The sequence below is a fragment of the Athene cunicularia genome (genome assembly GCF_003259725.1).
Source record: "Athene cunicularia isolate RWA chromosome 1 unlocalized genomic scaffold, athCun1 chr1_part2, whole genome shotgun sequence".
NCBI classification, from domain to species: domain Eukaryota; kingdom Metazoa; phylum Chordata; class Aves; order Strigiformes; family Strigidae; genus Athene; species Athene cunicularia.
Genome location: NW_020799092.1, coordinates 76,081,957 through 76,095,241, shown reverse-complemented (window position 1 = coordinate 76,095,241; position 13,285 = coordinate 76,081,957). Strand labels below are relative to the sequence as shown.

The following is a 13,285-nucleotide window of genomic DNA, read 5'->3' as shown; positions in this document are numbered from 1 at the left end:
AGTATTGGCTGGCTCCTACCTTATGGGGTTTATTTTAAAAATAATCTATATTGTTATCAATTTTGTTACAAATTATTTTACTAATACTGATTTTGTTTTGGTTTTATATTGTTCATCTTTTTATTGTTATTTAGTCTATTTTTATTTAATATTATTTATTTACCATTTTATTTCCTTAGGTACCCACTGAAATAAAGGAGCTGCTCAGTTATCTGGGATGTCCCTTTGTCCCAAACAGCGGCCATGCATGCATCTATAGGTGCCACGTGGTAGCTGCCTCTGCATGTGCCTGCCCGTGCTAGCTGTGTCCTCTACATGGTCTCAGTGAAAGCACTTGGTGATGCCTGGTAAATCATCTCACCAAGGCTGTTCTGGGAGACAGAAATACAGCAGGGTTTAGCCCAGCAGCTCGGTCTGTCTCTGCAGGGTCTTGTCTTCCTCCCAGGGTGACTGTCTGATTTGGGAGGACCTGTACTGCCAGAGATTTGGTGCCTGCATTGACCGTCTACCACTGCTCAGTCCCTGTTGAAACCATAACACTCTTCATCAGAGTCCCTATACCCTTTCCATGGGGTTTCCAATCTGCTCCCATAACCAGTCTCCAAACACTATGAAATCCTTTCTCATTTTTTGTTTTAAATTATCTTGTTGCACGTGCAGTGATCGTTAAACATCTCTCCTGTCCAGATGTACCTGTGAGGCAGGGTTTGACTGAAAGAACAGTGGAAACATAACATTATATTATTATATCATATGCTATACATCCCTTAGTGTGCTTGGCAGCTCAACCTGTGCCATTCCCATTGCAACGGGGCCCAGAGAGGCAATACCATTGTTGCCTTATGAAGGTGAGATGTATGTAATTCTGGGTCTCAGATGGATTTTGTGTGCTCGTGATGTCTGACTGATGCTCTGGACCTTGTCCTGACAAATCTGAATCAAGTGCTTTATTGGAGACATCTGTCATGAGGGTTTTAAAGATGATTGTCCCAAACTGCTCTTACCAATTTGTCCACCTCATTGACAACACCTTTAAGTGTCCTTCTGTCACCATCCAGCAGCTCAGGAGGTGGATTAATTTAATTCATCCCAACCACTGTCTGGCTCACAACCCTGCTTTGTGACGGGCTAAGTGCAGTGCTATAGCACTGAGCGCATGGTGGTTCATGTTTGCTGCAACCATGACCTACTTGTGGGAGGCACATGGATTATGAGAGCATCTCAAACAACAGAGCTATGAGCAAAAGCAGCTGATACTGCCATGCCGTCTCATGTCACAAGAACACAAGAGATCAGGAGGTGTCTTTCTGACCTAGGAGAGGTTTCCTGGTGTTCTAGACTTCCAGGCACGGAAAGCAGCCCTTGTTCCCCTAAATCTCAGTACAAATGAGGCGATTAGTTTTTGACGAGACCCTACATCTTGGAGCAATTCCAGATCAGTGGTGCTTTTTCTCTCCCACAAGCTGAGGTACCAAGTTGGCCACAGGTGACACAAGGGTGAAACTACAGACAGTACTTTCTGGCAGAGACTTCTAGCAAATGGCACCCCTTGGACCATCGTATTGCGCTGTATTACCCAGCTGTGGTACAATGCTGGGAATCCCACCAGTGGCCAGTACTAGTGTGGTCCATAAGACTGGGACAGTAAAGCTGATTAAGAGGGAGACTTGGATGAGTGTCTGCAGCCGCAGAACTCTTAACCATTCATTATAACCTGTCTGAATTGGGGTGGGTTTTCCACAGGAATAATAGACTTGATATAAAAATGTCCTCATCAAACTCCAGCTCTTTGCTCCAAATATGGGGATGGTAAAAAAAGCAGCAAAAACATTTAGAGAAAAATAAAATGTTTTCCAGTTGCAGACAGCCCCAGAGGTGGTTGACAGTTTGGAAACTACTTTTTCCATGCACTGAGGCAGAGACTGGCACCAGCATGAAAACTTTTAACCTGAACAGTGTAAATACCGGAAGTGCTGTAAAATCACAGCTGTCCTGATCTCCTGGGAAGCAGTGCTGGTTCCAGCCACAATTATAAAATCTGTTTCTTGAGGCAGGAATCAGCTTTTTATCTCATGTCTGTGAGGAGCAAAGTGATGCCCTCATTTTGCGTATGTGAAGAAGAATAGATTGTGATCCTAAAACTAGCCTGAATCACCTATATATGCACAATAGAAGAGAGATCAGGTTATAAGAGTTTTACTACAGAAAAGGTTTTCATTGCTGCCATTATACCCATTGGTGCATATTGCAATTTCTAACATCTCTGAAACAAACAATTTGAAGAGAGCATAACTCATGATCTGTTTTCCTCCAGCAAGAGCTGCTTTTCCTGGCATCAAGAACTGGGAAAAATAATTTTTTAACAACAGTCCGTGACATTTCCTCTTCCTTATCTCTTGAGTCCAAGTCTTCAGCTAAAAGGGTATTTCAGAAATAACCATAAAAGAAATATTAAAAATAAGAAACCAAAACAGTTGCCCCGTTCCCATGGAAATGCATGGGAACAGTTCAAGCAAGCACCCCTTGGTGATGCGGTCATGTGTTTGTCATCGGACGGTGAGCAGAGATCAAGCATGTCATCATCTCCGTTGTCTGCCTGGGTTTTACTAGCATAGCAGATCAAATAAATCCTTTTCCCTTGGAGGCTCTCTGCTATTCTCTGGGCAGGGAAAGTGGAACAGAAATGTCATCTGAAACAAATAAGTGATTGGGACAACCTGCTGGTCTGTGCTTCCCTCCTCCCTTTTTGACTTGTCCAGCCCTTCCCTTGTGTGCCCTGGCACAGCTTGGTGATAGGGTCCCTCTCTCCTCTTCCCAGCCCACTGGAGATCCTGCAGGAGCATCTTGGTACATTGGACGCACTCTTACCTCTTGGGTGAGAAAGATTAAGAAATTGGGCCATGAAGGTTAAAAGAAGTGTGGCCAGGAGGTCGAGGGAGGTGGTTCTTCCCCTCCACTCTCATGAGACCCCCCCTGCAGTGCTGTGTCCAGGTCTGAGGCCTCCAACATCAGAGGGACACGGACCTCCTGGAGCAGGTCCAGAGGATGCCATGAAGATGACCAGGGGGCTGGAGCACCTCCTCTGTGAGGACAGGCTGAGAGAGTTGGGGGTGTTCAGCCTGGTGGAAGGAACGCTCCAGGGAGACCTTATAGAGGCCTTGCAGTACTTAAAGAGGATACAGGGAAGATGGGGAGGGACTTTTTACAAGGGTATGTAGTGATATGACATGGGGTAATGGCTTTAAACTGACAGAGGGTAGATTTAGATTAGATAGAAGGAATTCTTTACTGTCAGGGTGGTGAGACACTGGCAGAGGTTTCCCAGAGAAGCTGTGGCTGCCCCCTCCCTGGCAGGGTTCAAGGCCAGGTTGGACGGGGCTTTGAGCAACCTGGGCTAGTGGAAGATGCCCCTCCCATGGCAGATGGGTTGGAACTAGGTGATCTTTAAGGTCCCTCCCAACCCAAATCATTCTATGATTCTATGAATAACCTCAAAAACCTTTCAATCAGGCTGCTGCTCCCCTCCTACTCTAGAAATTCATGAGACAACCCACAAGCTCCTTCACTGCTCTGCAGGAAGCTAATGAAGTGCCTCTGATGCCATTTTTCTGCCTGAGATCTCATACCCACAGAGCAGATTCGCTTTACTGAGCAACCAGCAGTTTAAAGACCTGATTCCAGCTGTGGGACCAGGGCTGCCAGGGAGGCTGGGGGCAGAGAGGAAAATCCTGACTGTGTAGGCTCCAGCACTGACTCAGCTGAGCAAAGCCCTGGCAGAAGAAAACATTTCCCTTGGAGCCTGTGAAATATGTGCATGGGCCGGGGACACAGAGGAGATGTCAGGGCAGATAGTTATACATTTCAGAGACAGGATTTGATTGAGTCCTGTAAAAATTACAGTTTGGATTATGGCCTATCTGCTAGAGTAAACAGAACAGAATAGGAAAAAAGAAGTGTCAAAAATCCTCTCTGCTCTCCAAATACCATGTGTCCTCTTCAAGGAAACACTGAGAAAAAGCAATGGTTTTCCAGCCTATGCTTGTATGGGGAGCACTGGAAGAGCTGCTGGGGGGGATGCTGCAGGTGGTGTCCTACCTGCCCAAGCGCTTCTCATCCTCTGTGCATGGCCACAGCAAAGGGATGATGTCCTCATTGTTCCTATCATGAAGGATTCCCCAGTTTGCCTCCTGCGAGGCAGCCTGGGTGTATCAGAAGTGCCAAATCTTGGCAGTCCCCAGGGTGGACCTGGTTTCTGTGTGGGGACTGTGTAAAGACATTCAATAGTCAAAGGCTGTCAAAAGAGCTCTTGATGCTGAAGAGCAGAAGAGACTTCTCTGGGCTTTGCTCCAGCCAAGAGTACATTTGTCCCATCCCTTTTGTTTAGCTAGGTGTGTTCCTGTCAGAATATGCAATCCAAATTCTGGCACCTGGCTCAGACCGCTCTGATTCATCCTCTGCAAGGAGCTACATCCCCTCACTGATGTGCTGGCATCTCCGCTCCCTGCCCCACTTGAGCAGTTGGAAATTTTAGAAACTGGAGCAGGGGCCAAAAGTTGAGGATTCCTGACTTTTCTTATGCAGACCTGCCACTGAACTGTCATATGAATTAAGTGATTTACATGTGCCCTGGTTCCTTTGCTTGACTTTAAGTGGAAGACAGTCATGCAAAGCCTTGCTTAAAGCATTATAAGTGTTTTGAGCACTCAACATAGTCAGTGGAAAGGTGAAGTATTTTGTTGCGTTTGTTCCCAGACTGTGATCTATGGGCTGCACCTTGGCAGCTGGTGGCCTTCCAGAACCATGTGGTTTGGGGTTTCCTTTTGACTGCCTTCCTTGCAGAAAGGATCCCAAGAGTCTGTAAGAGCAATTAGAAATAGAGAAGGAGCTAGGCCACTTGGTGTGCTCTGGACACTGACAGCAATGGGTTGAGCTCACCTCTACTCTTCACCATGTTGCCAATTTGCCACTCAGGTCAGCAGCAAGATAGCCTGGGTTGGTCCCACCACAGAAGTGGTCACTTGTTCATTGCTGCCCATGATGGTGCTTTATCTGGTGCCAGAGCTGGAGCTATGCAGCTCCTGGCCATCTGCTGATACAAAACACACGTATGATATAGGATGTCTCTCCCAGAGGGGTCTTTGCCCAGGGCTGCAGGTGACTTGCGCATTTTTGAAGGGACTGGGATAAGAAAAGGTCAGCTCCGACTGCTGAGCTTTATTTCACTCTAATGCCAGTATGCAGCTGTAATCTGCCACAACCTTGGCAAAATCAGTTTGTCTGCAGTATCAGCAGTGGCTTGAATGTCATTGCTGCTCCTGCCTAATGTGAGAGGAGAATTGGGTCCATAATGAAGTTTAAAAACTATATGTGAAGTTTAAAAACTTCAGCTGGGTGCTGAAGACTGACACACCTCACCGCAGTGTCTGCCCACTCCCGCAGAGAGCGAGCTGTCAATCCACTGTGCATGGATGGAGGAGCTCCTGATGACAGTGAACATGTGCACAGATATGGACTTGACTTGGCCTCTTGTGAGCCCTGCCAGGCAACTCCAGATCTCCTGAGATGTCAGGGACACAGGGCCAAAGTTGGTGGGAATGGGGCCAAACACACTCAAGTACAAAATGCCTCATAATATTTCTGATTTAATAGATTGCCCTAGTGACCAAGAAGAGGACACAGTAATAATCCCCTTGCCCTGGTAAAAGAGGGCACCAAGCAACACACTAGCAGAGTCCTCTTGAAGTCATCCAAGCTTTTGAAGAGCAGTGTGAAGGGAGATGGTGCCTGTACATGGTAATGTGTCCCTACCTTCACAAGGCAGCCTACACAGGGTGGGCTGACGTTAGCAGAGCAGAGATCTCACCCAGGGGAAGGGAAGTGCCAGGGTGCCATAGGGGCCATAGCAGCAGCTGGGCAGTGATTCAGTCTGTGAGCTGCTGCAATGCAAATTCTGTCTGTAAAACCCTCAGAGAACTTCTTTGGTGGAACTGGGGAGGGAGTTCATTTGAAGCAGAATCCCTTCTCCCAACACTGGCCCTGGCCACTTCCCTCTTCCTGCTTGCAGGGCCTGTCTACTCTAGTGTGTGTGATGGGGTGTTTTTGACTTAATTGTGTTCAGCGAGGTGGCCAGTTTCTGGGTGACTTGCTCTGCTCTGTGTTAGGAGGATGGGATACTGATAAATCTGACTTTCAGAAGGCACAGTCAGCACTCAGAAAGATTCTTATTTGTATGAAAATTTCCACTCAGTTCTCACGTAGTGTTACATCTAGGCAATTGCAAGCAGAACTGCAGCTCATGCACACCTAATTTCCCAACAAAACGTGGTAAGACAAAACACACTCTAGACCCTGGTACCAAGGGGTTTGGAGGGTTCTAGGGGCATGCTGACATGGGTAGCTCCAGACCAGTCTGATGGATCTGACTGCCTTCCCTGATGGCCAGGTGAGTCGAGTGGCATGGAGGATACATATCCACATGCCTGAGCCAATCAATATGTGGTTTTTCTGGTCGTATTTGTGGGTGGTTTGTGGGCACAGCATCAGCTGAGCCCAAAGCTCTGTCCAGTTTGTGGTTAGAGAATTTTCCTTGATTTCCGGTAGACTTGTGCTGCCTGGGTCTGTTCTCATTAAAGTTACTGATTTTTCTCAGTAATTCAAAGTTAAGCTTTGAAATCATAGCCATGCCCGGTGTTTAGACACTTGTCCAGGGAAGCAAGAGGTTTTGGTGAGCTTGGAGGGAGAGGGTTGAATGCTGTGGCTTTTGCTCAGTCCCTTCTTTGTGCTGCCTGCAGCATCCTGTGTCTCCCTGCGCCTTCCCTGGGCACTCACCACCTGCAAGTCCTCTGCGGGTCTGTTTTTTAAACAAATGAATACCTCCTCTCACCTCACTGAAATGTCACTGACACAACCGAGTCCTCACCTTACACAGACCCTTGATGGACAGTGTATAGCAAACGGCTCACCCTTTTCCAGGAGTCCCATCCAGGTGCTGGTAGCCACCACTGTAAGATCTATTCTGGCCCTACAAGTGCTCCAGCTCCAGTGTCTCTCCTGTAGGTACTCCTCGTCTCCTTTCTGAGCTTACTGGAGCACCATCATCCTTGTGACACCTCCCTGAATGCACAGACCTTAACCTCCCCCAGCATATGCCCAGCCCCAGGGCACTGCAGAGGCATCCTAGGGCCAGAGATACAATAAAAATCTGCTCTGGCATGGGCTGTCTGTATTGCTCTGTTTGGAAGCCTGACTGTCCAGTTGGGATGAAGACAGGCTCAGGAAGGTTCATTAAGGGCATTTGCTGTGGATTTAGCCATGAAGCACTGTGAAGGCTTTGCTGAGTGTGTGTGTAGTGCAAACCCAAAACATTTCAAAGGCTTCCTGCTGATTTTTGTTGGGGGGGGGGTGGTGGTGGGGGTGGTGATGGTGTTAAGGATGTGAAGGGACTTCTGCCAAATTTTGTCATGACTCCAAAATGGGAGTCTGCCAAAGAAAATGTCACTTCACTGATTATATTTTAACGTTGCAAAACAATTATTCACTACCACCGTAACCTTGTTCTGAGAAATGGCTCCTTGTTTGTGGAAAAATTCAGTAAAAAGAAAAGAAACTATTCACAGGCAGATAACCAGAGGGGGAGATGTCACTGTGCACAATTAACCTTAACCAAACAGCAAGCAATTGCTAGGACACTCTCATTAGAAGAAATCATCAGGCACCTCAGGAGTGGTGTGATGCCACCAAGCCCATCTAATGGAAAACCAACGAAGTCATAGAATCATGGATTCATTTAGATTGGAAAAGATCCTTAAGATCGAGTCCAACCATTAACCTAACACTGTCAAGGCCACCACTAAACCACGTCTCTAAGCACCACATCTACATGTCTCTTAAATACCTCCAGGGATGGTGACTCCACCACTTCCCTGGGCAGCTTGTTCCAGTGCTTGACAACCCTTTCAGTGAGGACATTTTTCTTAATATCCAGTCGAAACCTCCCCTGGTGCAACTTGAGGCTGTTTCCTCTCATCCTATCACTTGTTCCTTAGGAGAAGAGACCAACACCCACCTCACTACAGCCTCCTTTCAGGCAGTTGTAGAGAGCAATAAGGTCTCTCCTGAGACCTCCTTTTCTCCAGGCTAAACACCCCAGTTCCCTCAGCCACTCCCCGTAAGACTTGTGCTCTAGACCCTTCACCAACTCCGTTGCCCTTCTCTGGACACGTTCCAGCACCTCAATGTCTTTTTTGCAGTGAGGGGCCCAAAACTGAACAAGGTATTCAAGGTGCAGCCTCACCAGTGCTGAGTACAAGGGGACAACCACTCCCCTACTCCTGCTGGCCACACTCTTTCTCATACAAGCCAGGATGCCATTGGCTTGGCCACCTGGGCACACTGCTGGCTCCTGTTCAGCTGGCTGTCAACCAACATCCCCAGGTCCTTTTCCGCCAGGCAGCTTTCCAGCCACTCCTCCCCAAGCCTGTAGTGTTGCAGGGGGTTGTTGTGACCCAGGTGCACGACCCATCACTGAGCCTTGTTGAACCTCATACAATTGGCCTTGGCCCATCAATCCAGCCTGTCCAGATCCCTCTGTAGACCCTTCCTACCCTCAAAGAGCTCAACACTCCCACCCAACTTGGTGTCATCTGCACCAAATCCTGATCCACCAAAAGATGATTCCTCAGAAAGACAGCATCACTCCTGCCCCACTACATCTGTGTCTGCCTGCCTCCCCAGGCATTAGCTACGATGCCACCTGGGAAATTCCTGTTGGGACGACATGCCCTGGTTTCTCACACAGCCGATGCAACTGGAGCCAATGAGCCCTCCCTCCAATGCCACGTATGCTGGGACGTGCTCTCCTGCTCCCTGTTTGTTTTAGGGATTAGGAACATGCCTAAACCCAAGCACATGTTGGAAACAATGTTTCACACGCAAAGCAGTCTGGTTTGGAGGGAAATAGCAATGTTTCTGTGATTAAATTAAGATAATTGGGGTTAAGTGGGGAGAAAAAAAATGAAATTTCCTTGCAATTACTTGGATTTATTATAAGAAAGAATGACATACCTTGTCAGTTTTATCTGCTTTCCACAGTTTTCCCTTTATGTTTTTTCTGCTACTTTTAGAAATGAATTTGGGTTCTTTTGCCTCATTAATGAGAGATTACCTAGATTGGCAAGAAGTTTTGTGTATTAGAAATGGGCTTTAGTGATACAACTCTGAAACACTGATGTACACTTTTTTTCCAAAACCCCATTCTGCTAAAACCCAAACAGAATAACATGGCTATTTCCCTAAATTATTGTTCAAACATATGGAAGTCATTCTCCTCTCAATGGTTTTGTTGTTAAGGAGTAAAGAAAGCTGCTAACATTGTGTGTTCTCCATAAATCCTCCTTGACTGTATGGTTCCTCCTGAGCTATCCAGGTAGTGTTGTTAAATCAGGGTGGTACTTGGGATTTAAGAGAAAATAATACAGGTTATTTGATGCACTTTGCTCTCTAAGCATCGACTTTCAAAAAAATCCAGAAAATCCTGTTATAAAATCTGAGAAGGTGCTTTTTGGGTGCAGATCAGCATCTGAAGCATCTACTTCAGCTCTGATGAGGCACAAAAACCTTGCAAAAGTTTAACCAGGGACTGAAATAGCACAACAGAGACATGTGGTGGTGGTGGTGGTGAAAAGAGGACAATCCCAAGATTTCCTCTGTCCTGTTTCCCTCCGTAATTCTCCTCTCTCTTCTCCAGCCCGAAGTCCTGGAAAATATGGTTGCTTGTCATATGAAGCTATGCTAGTTTTTGGATTTTCCTTGTTGCCTCTCACTATACATTTCCTGTTAGACACTTTTTTTGAGACAGGGAATAACTGCACACTGCATCCCAGAAGTGGACATACCTCATACTTACCAGTGTAATGATGATCTCTAGCCCTTTCCTACCAATTCCTACCACTTCACCTACATTTTTGCCTGAAGTGTTGAGCCCATGTTTTCATAGAATGATATGGAGTAGCTTCTCTATCATCATGATACTGGATCGATCCAATTGATTGACTAATTGACCACTAATTGTATACAATTATGTTAGCTGGCTAATGCCAGCTGAGAGCATCTCATTTCATGTCAAAAGGTAGGAATATTTTTCTTTTCCCTCATTAATCTTTTTACATTACCCACATTGCATTTCATTTACTTTTGTTGTCAGTCACTCACTCAGCATCACTCAGCTAAGTCTACTCTTTGCTACTGTTCACACCCATTCTCTCTCTGTCCTTGCAATTTGCTACCCTCTGGATCCATCAGGAATAATTCATTCAGACACGAGAGCATCCCTAAACTCCTTCATGGTGAACACAGATGCCGAAAATCCCCTCCTTGCCTCCAGTTCTGGCTTCATCTGCTCCAGGAACCCCTAGCACTGGCCCTGCAGGTGTTCTGGCAGCCTTCAAGCTCCTGATGTGTTTGCAAAAGCAGATGTTACTAATTTGTAAAGCATCTTTGAACTTCTCATGGGGGGCTACCACATTCGGTGTTGTTTCTAACCAATTGCTTTCCTCATTTGAATACTTCTGCTTTTTTTTTTCCTTTTTTTCCCCAGGATGTTTTTTGGGTTTCTATACCATCCCTTGCCAACCCATCTAGCTATGCCAACTTCCTCTGCACCCTAGTCTCTCCCACATAGCTGTTCAAGAGTAACTCAATCATGCCTTTGACATTAATTTGGAAAATGGCATGAAATTTTGCCCTTTTTATGCATTTCCACATTAACTGGTCCCTGAAAGAGCTTCAGAGTGGGTCTAAAAATGAGTGTCTGTGTCAGGCCCTATGCAATGTGTATCAGTCTGAATGGACGTAACTCACCATCCTCTTCACACTCGAGTTTCCTGCCCATACAGTCTCCCTGGTCACTCTCCAGATACTGTCACCAGCAGGGACAGACAATCAATGGTGACACTTCTGTATCATTTTTATTTGGGCTTGACATCCCCTGATACTTGTTGAGCATGTTAACCTGTGATCTGATCTGACTGCTGGTCCTTATCTCTGGAAATGATCCAAAACCAAGAAGGAACGAAAGGAAAAAAACTCACAACAAACCAACCCTTTTTGGTTTTGTACCCAAAGGGGACATTATGAATTGCATTTGGATTTTGTATTTGGGGATTATTTTTTTTTTCTGTTTTTTTTTTTTTTTTTTTTTTTTTTTTTTTAGCTAGAGAAAGGGGGAAATAGGAAGAAAATTCCCATTTTTTCATCAAAGGAAAAATATCAACAAAAAGAATAAGATTTTCAACACTGTGGAAAATTTGTGAGAATAGCAAAGGTGTAGCTATACTAACTATATTTTCTCAGATTTATACAAACATTTATAAAGCATGAATGAATACCAGAGGGAATATTTTTATTAATAAAAAATTAGAACACAAGCTTTTAATACCTATACCAGGAAAACCAGTTCATTTATTTAAACAGCAGTTTAGAAACCAGAAACAAACCAAAAAGAATTAGTTACTTTCTTACAGGTTTAAATTTTGGAGTTAAAATCTCTTGATGGCTTCTAAGGAAGCCTTAGGTCTGTAGTAATTCTCAGGAAACAGCATTGCTGACTACAGCACAAAACAACTCAAATTGTGCTGATTCTGTAGGTAAAGCCTTTGAAACTGGTGGAGCTTGTGGAGGAGTCAGAATCTCAAGAAATGCCAATATTATTTCAAGAAGTGGAGAAAAAAAGGAAAGAAAAAAAAAAAAAAAAAGGTCTATTTCCAAAAGGAGCAAAACTGGAAGGCAATTAAACTCAGCAGCATCCTAGAAGCCAAAAGAAGGCTTAACTTCTGAGTTCAGCTTGGACTGAAGCTCATGGTTGAAAGCTGATATGGGCTTTTCCTAGTGCAAGGACAGTTAAATCATGGTCCAGCAGAGCTGTAGCCTGGATATACTCTAATTCTGAGTGCTGAGACACAGCATGGAGACCATGTAGTGATCTGGTAAAGTGTGGAGAGTTAGGAGAAGAGCAGTGGTCCACACACTGTTATTGCTGAGGGCCTCACCTCTATGTTAAAGAATGTCAGAATCAGTCCACCTAGTACAAATCAGGTTTAGCCCTGGCAGATTGTCAGTGTTGCCTGGGGCTGGGCAAGGGCTGGCTGCCCCTGTCAGAAAGCATGAAGCATATCTACACTTGGGTCCCATGCCTGGAGTAAGGAAAACTATTTTGAGAAGGTAAGAGAAACACAAAAATTCTTCTTCTACCTTTCTCTCCTTATAGTGCCCTGTCATGAAGGAAGGTTGGTTGAATACCAAGACCCAAGACATGTATCAGTACATTTACACAGCTGAAAACATTATCAGCCATGGATACTGATGCCTTAACCTATGCTGCTTGAGCAGAAGTCCATTTGTAAATGTCTAATAAAGGACATGATGGACTTTTTTTTTTTTAACGAGATAACCAAGAAATGGGATTTACTTCATATTTTAAGAAATTAGACTATATCAAATGTGTAATAAAAATATTTTCTATAGGATTTTAAAATATATACATATATAAACTACCTTAATTATTAATGCCCTGTTGATATTGATGTGGTCTCTACAGTATCTAAGTGTAACTAAGTGAGGCTGCCCAGCAACCTCCATTATACCTCAAACAGTGATTACAAAACTTGAAGCCTTGTCCACACTGTAAATTAAACCTGCTTGAAAACAGGATCTGAAATTGTCTGCTGGGCCTGATCCAGCACCCACTAATAGTTAAGATAAGTCCACTCCTTACTGCAAGAGCTGGATTAGGTCTCAGACACAGTCCTGATACGACATGGTTTCCAACCCTATTGGCTGGTCAGTGATAAAGGCACATGAAGGAGTTACTGAGACCCTTGAGGCACTTCTTGGTAAAAGAAAAAATATTATATATTTTACTTAGAATATTTAGGGATATTTCAAAACAGTCTTAAGACAATTTGGGCACATCTGTATTTCATTTTGAAGAGGGGCCCAAACTGACCGTGTCTGAGACATAGCCTTTGCTCAGACACTGGATGTAGACTTTAGCCAAGCTTAAAGGAGGTTGAGAACTTGGGGATGGTGATGGAGCAAAGAGTATTCATGCCTGCATTCTTCCTACATCATCCATCTCCATATATCCCCCTGTCCTTGCTTGCCCAGCCCCTGTGGAGGAGGTAAATTGTCACCAGATCTTTCCAAGAGGATCTCCTGGGTCAAGTGCCTGCAGTGGCTCATGGGGCTGAACTGGCACTTTCATCAAAAAATTGGTGATGGAGGTGGGGGG

The 13,285-nt window shown here is 45.0% G+C and overlaps 1 protein-coding gene across 2 annotated transcripts in view; it reads right to left on the bottom strand.

The window, feature by feature from the left end:
* Nucleotides 1-13,285, bottom strand: part of CCDC3 (coiled-coil domain containing 3) — a 76,372-nt gene that overhangs the window by 21,918 nt on the left and 41,169 nt on the right. The window contains exon 4 of one of the 2 annotated variants that reach the window (XM_026863993.1): nt 9,563-9,637. The exons of the other annotated variant lie outside the window; for it this stretch is intronic. The gene's annotated coding sequence lies outside the window, so the exon portion shown is untranslated. Of the gene's footprint in view, nt 1-9,562; nt 9,638-13,285 lie in introns of those variants that run through there. 2 annotated transcript variants of the gene reach the window in all.